The sequence below is a fragment of the Sinocyclocheilus grahami genome, unplaced genomic scaffold, assembly GCF_001515645.1.
Source record: "Sinocyclocheilus grahami isolate Dianchi unplaced genomic scaffold, SAMN03320097.WGS_v1.1 scaffold2243.1, whole genome shotgun sequence".
Classification (NCBI taxonomy): domain Eukaryota; kingdom Metazoa; phylum Chordata; class Actinopteri; order Cypriniformes; family Cyprinidae; genus Sinocyclocheilus; species Sinocyclocheilus grahami.
Window position 1 is genome coordinate 114,462 of NW_015507422.1, and position 6,586 is coordinate 121,047.

The following is a 6,586-nucleotide window of genomic DNA, read 5'->3' on the forward strand; positions in this document are numbered from 1 at the left end:
GATCGCTTGACGGAGAGTGAAACTCTGAAGCGTTCAGTCAGTGTTCTGTGAGTGAAAATATATCTGTGCTAATCATATACTCAGCATCCAACTCACACACTGGCAAGTAAAATCTGAGAATTGATTAGCCATTGGCTAATATTAGACATCATTTAGTCGCCCAGAGTGAAGATTTAGTCGCATATGCGAGTGATTTACTTGCAATGTAGAGGGTTGACAGTCTATGAGCATGAAGCACTTACAATGTGCGCACATTAAGCGCTTAGTGTTAAAAACTGCAAAGCAAAAAGGGAAGAGAAATTGATGTGTAGTGTATTATATCTGTGCAACAGTTATTGAACCTTTCTTTTAACAGTTTTAAATTTCAGTTACTGTGCATGTTAAACACAATTTATAGTCTTTTCTACGCCTGTGTTTTGTTCTCACAGACATCCGGTAGCAAGTAACAAAACAACATTAAACTCCGGCAAGAAGATAAAGTCCTTTTTGCAAAATCATAGACATGTATGTACAAATCAAGTATAATGGGAACACAGAATGATGTTGGAGAGAGCTTTACCGAGCTAACTGCTGTAACCGAACGCGACCAGGGTTTAAAGGCTGAACGAATGACTGTACAGCCACAGCGGAGAAAAGAGTTTGTGTGAACTTTAATGTAAGGACTTAAATATTCATATGTAGCTCACATTAAGCTATCATATGGCTTCAGAAGTAACACAGAATAATTCGCACAATCTAAAAAAAAAATACTAAAAAAAAAATAAAAAAAATAATTGGATTTGGATCGGTTCTCTCTGCCCGATACCCGATCCGAGAAAAATGGCACTATCGGAGCCGATACCCGATATGAATATCGGATCGGCGCATCCCTAGTAAAGACGTCTAGTGGAAGGAGCCCTAGCCTCAGAGATAGTGTTCAACACGTGCTGAGGAAGTGCATCTGTTACTGGCAAGCTCTATCGAGTGGCCAGACATGAAGGCTCCATGGCTCCATTGAGAGAAGAGGTCTCTCTTCACTGGGATATCCACGGAGGGCTTCTAGCATCTCCACCAGTTCTGGGAACCATGGCTGATTGGGCCATTTCGGTGCCACTAACAGAACAGATTCCCTTTCCTCTCTGATCTTGCAAAGCATGCGAGGCAGAAGTTTCACTGGAGGAAAAGCATACTTGTGTACTTTCGGCAAGCTGTGAGCTAGTGCATCCACTCTCAGGGGAGAGTGTGTCAGTGAATAAAACAGCGGGCAGTAAGTGTTCTCCACTGATGTGAAGACATCCGGCTCCGCCCTGCCGAATACACTTCAAATCATATTGACTGTCAAAGGACGTAATCTCCACTCCCCGTGGATTACCCCGCCCATCGACAGTAAATCCGCGCCGTAATTCAGGCGTCCGGGGACATGTACTGCCCGGATGGAGAGGGGGTGTCGATCTGCCCACAGAAGAAGGTCTCTCGCCAGCCTCAGCAGCGGCCGCGAGCTCACGCCCCCTTGGTGATTTATAAACGCTACCACTGTCATGCTGTGCGTCCTGATGAGAACGTGATGGTGGAGAATGTTTGGGAGAAAGCACTCAAGCGCTAGGTGTACAGGACGGAGCTCCAGACAGTTTATGTGCCACAACTTCTCTGTTTCTGACCACGTCCTGAAGACTGGTCTGCCATCGCATACGGCTCCCCAATCCGTGCTCGATGCATCCGTTGTAACAGTCTTTCTCCTGATCACTTGGCCAATAAGAACAGATACAGGCAATACAGAGTCATATCGTGCCAAGGGGTCAGCGCATCCCAGCAGTCGCACGTTACTTTGACGCGCAAGGTGCCCGTGCGCCATGCGCGCTGTGGCACCCGGCCCTTTAGCAAGAGCTGAAGCGGTCGCATATCTAGGAGCCCTAGTTTGTACACTGTCAAGGCGGCAGCCATCTGGCCGAGCGTCCTCTGAAAGTATTTCAGCGGTGGAGAGTGCCCTAACTTGAAGACTGCGAGAGAGCTGATCAGTTTTTGTGAGCGCTCCTCCGACAGACACGCTCGCATATTTATTGAATTCAACTCCACTCCTAAAAAGGAGATGTTCTGGCTCTAGCATGCTCTTTTGCATACTCACAGTCAGCCCTAAACTCTGAAGATGAGCAAGGAGTCTGAGCTTGTCGGTGAGCAGCACTCTCCCTGATGGGGCTAAGACTAGCCAGTTGTTCAGATAGTTCAGGATGCGCATTTCGCTCTGCTTTAGACGAGAGAGAGCAGCATCCATGCATTTCGTAAACGTACGAGGGGCCAGGGATAAACCGAAGGGTAGGACTGTGAATTGGTACTCTATCCGCTCGAATGTAAATCTCAGGAAATGCCTGTGGCTATCTGAATGTGAAAATAAGCATCCTTTAAATCCACATGGTTAAAACAATCTCTCGGTCTGATGTGTGAGAGGATTTGTCTCAGCGTAATAATTTTGAACGAGCGCTTCGAAAGAGCGCGATTCAGCGTGGTCTCAGGCCCAAGATTGGGCGGAGTCCGCCGTCTTTGGTACCAGAAAATAGCGACTGTAGAAGCTGCTCTCGTGGTCTGCTAGGGGCACTGTCTCTACAGCGCATTTTGTGAGGAGGTTGTGTATTTCCTCTCGCAGAACTGAGGCATTCTGCTCCCGTACAGTGGACATTAACACACCGTTGAAACGGGGCGGCCTGCGGAAGAACTGAAGCGTGTAGCCGTTCTTTATTGATTTCATAACCCACTCTGATACCCCTGGCAGTGCCTGCCACGCTTCTGTGAACTGTGACAGCGGGCGAGGCGGACTGCACACCGTGAGGGATAACTCGCCTTTGGGGGCGGGAAGTTTAATACCGCACGAGTATGAGAGTGAGTGATGGTCCCCCGTGTCGCTGCCGTGGGGCGCAGTGTAATCCAGCGGGCTGTTAGACCATTCCTCTCTCGCAGACGCTGCCACCGAAATGGCATCATCTTCATCCTCAGCGTCCTTCATGGCACCGAAGGACACCACATCTAGAGCGATGGGGGAGGGGTGGAGAACAGCGGTCATGGAGCGCACTGGAAGGGGACCTGCAGCAGGGGGGTTAGGAGCGCGTGGGCACTGAGCCAGCGCGGGCTCGTCACCTGACCGATCCTCATCAGAATTTCGTGGCACTTTCCTCCTTGGCTTGAAGAGGCTGCAGAGGAAGAGTGCGGCAGGGCTAGTTGGGCGAGTTCATCGCCTTGGACGATGGCCACATGGAGCTTGAGAGTCCGGCGCTCAGATCTCCGCGACCCAGGCAGAAGACGCACGACTTGTGGCCATCAGAGAGTTTTATTGGCTCTGCGCAGGAGAGGCAATCGCTAGTCATCCTTGTTTCCGAAGCTCACCGGAACACAGCAGGGGAAGAGAAGGCGTGTCCGCTGCAGCGTGTAGATCACGGTGAGTACTCGTTGATAGGCTTCTTGCTTCTCGTAGAAGGTTGGCTGAAGAAAAAGATTCTGAATAGATGACGTAAAAGCGCTGCTTTATATAGAGTGGGAGCCCCTCATATTTCGCGCGCTTGAACGCCATTGGCCAGTTTCACTGGCGTGATTCAATAAGGCTTCAGTAGTATTTGGAGAAAAGGGTAATTCCCATAGCAATGTAGAGTGACCGAATTGAAAGGGAACGACTGACTGATGACACAGCTTAATGCTCATTGGCTCAAACTGTGATGCTGGAAAATGTTCTCTTCTAAAATATTTTATTTTTGATCTGATTTCATGTGATTATGTATTTAAATTATGCATGAATGTTCCCAAACACTATGACAGCGCGATCTCTGTGTGAGATAATGTGATTGTCGTCATATTTCTATAAAAATCTCAAATACATGTTTGTATTAACATAAAAATGGATAAATACACCTTTCGTATGGAATTAAATAGCAAGCACTTTGAGTGTCTTGTTGATGATATTTATTTTCATATAAAAGCAACAGAACTGAAATCATATCATGTTTATTAGCAACACAGCATGCAAGTGAGAATAACGCGATATCTGCCTTTGATCTCGTTGGTATCTGTTCCACTTCGAGAGGTCAGAACTGTCCGTCTTGACTGCACTTATTTCACTCCTCCCCTCACTGCAGCCGCCTACTCTCGCCTACATTTCAGGTGAGGCGAGGCGCATCTCAAACAAGCCTATTGCTTTGAATGAGAGACAGAGAGGAGGAGCGCAAAAATAAAACCATGCCCTCTATTCAATATTCCGTTTCAGCTGGAAATACGCCACTACACTGAAATAAAGTCGGCAGCAACTTCAGGTTCACGCGGACTTTAACCTCTTGTGGATATCATAGACATAATAAATACCTAGACGCCTCATTTGTCATGCTGTGATATGTCAAAGCGTCCGCCATGTTTGTGAAGGCAAGACTGCCTTAAAAATAAATGGAGGTAAACGGGGGAGCTGCGGTTTTTCTGGATAAAAACATGATAACGTTTACATTTATCAACCGATTTCAGAGGTTTGTGATCTACATGGAGTTAAAAATAACTCTGCCTCCAGTTATTTAGTTAGGTTTGGAAAATTATTAATTTTCGTAAGAAATTGTGAAAACTCACACTTGTTCATTTGATTAGATTTTTTCTAATGTTAATGTAGTATAACTGTGACATATACATGTTTTGTAAAGTATAAAGAGATTATTATTTCTAGTTTATATACTTACATACATTAGTAATTCATTTTGCACTACATGCTTAATACTTTTTATATATTATTACTAGTATTAGGGGACAAGCACCGAAGGTGCGTAGTCACCTATTGTGTTTCTTGGCGTAATTATTATTCTTCTTCCTCTTCTTCTTCTTCCGCCGCAAGTCTATGCCAGCCCATAAAACCGCTTTCGGGAAAGTTGTATAATTTGGCACACTGATAGGGGACAGTCTCAACATTAACCACAGCAAGTTTGGAGTCTCTACCTCCTACTCTCTAGCGCCACCACTTGTCCAAAGTTGAAATTTATTTATGCTAATAACTTTTGAACCGTAAGGCACAAATGGAAAATTCTTTTTTCCTGTGAATCCTTGGCTCATGCCGAGTCGAATGAACACGAAAATTCAAAAATCTCAAGGCTTGGTTTTTTTTGCTATTTTTAATTGTTCGTAAAACGTACTTTGTCGAACTCGTCATAGACGGTTTGTCTGATTATTTTACCTGCAGTATTTCGGCGCAGTGCCACCTAGTGGTCAGGAGATATGAAAAATGCATATTTTTGCTTATAACTTCTGAATGGTTTGGCCAAAAATCACAAAACCTGTCTCTTTAGATTCGGTGTATCATGCCGAGTCGAACCATACCAAATTTTGGGCGTCGGCCATTTTGAATTTAGTCAAAAAATTCAATATTTTAAGAACGCTTAAGCCTGGCTCACACTACAGGATTTTTAGCCCGATTTAGCCCCGATTTCCCCCTCCCGAGAATCGGAGCAAAAATCTTGTCGAGCCCCTCGATCGGTCCCGATGTTCGGTGCGGATTATCTGGTAATGTGAGGCATTCACAGATCGAATCTTGCACCTCCCGATCTGCTCGCACACAAATCGGGGCCGCCCTGATCATATAGAACATGTTTGATATTTAGGATTGAAATCGGGATGATGACGGCTATATGATTACGTCAGTACTTTCACAATAGCCAATGCGCGACTGCAAAACAGCTGCTGTACGGCTCCATTGGATAGTGGAGACAGAGGAAACTGCTTCTTGATGTTTTGTAGTAACACGACTGTCTGTATAATGTGTCGAAAACGTATCACAACCGTAAGGAGAAAGAGAAGCGCTGGAGGGAAATCGCCTCAGTTTTGAACGTGTACGGGGGTGGCAGGGGGAGTCACGAGCAGGGGGTCTGGGGGCTTCTTAATAATATCTTGTAGTGTGTGATGCGCCATGATGTTCAAATCTTGTAGTGTGTGCACGTTTAAAATTTGAGAGAAGATAATCTGCAAAGATTCTCCTTATATGTGTGCTGCAACCAGATTTCATAATCGGTTAGGATTTTAAAACTCCTGTAGTGTGAGCCCAGCTTTAGACTTTAATATTACAAAAATCGGTATGCGCCTTCGGCACCGTGCCCTGATGGTACACAAAAATTTTGGGTGCAGCACCACCTTGTGGTCAAAAGTTATTAATCAATTTACAAAAATGCTAATAATGTTTGAATAAATTGGGCTATTGTAATGAGAATGATGTTGTTAGATTCCTTGGATCATGCCGAGATCATCGATACCAATTATGCCATAATTGGCTGAATGTCCTGTCCGCCATTTTGATTCATGTTGAAAACCTACTTTTTCGAACTCCTCCTAGACCGTTATTCCAATTTTCACCAAATTTGACTCGGATCATCTTCAGACCAAGCTGGCAAAAATTTATGGATTTTATGTCGATATACGAAACGGTTTTCGTTTAGCACATCAACGAATTTGCTGGAAAGATGCCAAAATGCATCTGAGGCTGTATCTCTGCGAAACTTTGACATATTTGCACCAAACTTTGTATGTGCCATTGTCACCTCACACTGATCATGCCACATCAATTTGGTAACAGCACCACCTATTGGTCAAGAGTAATAAACCATTC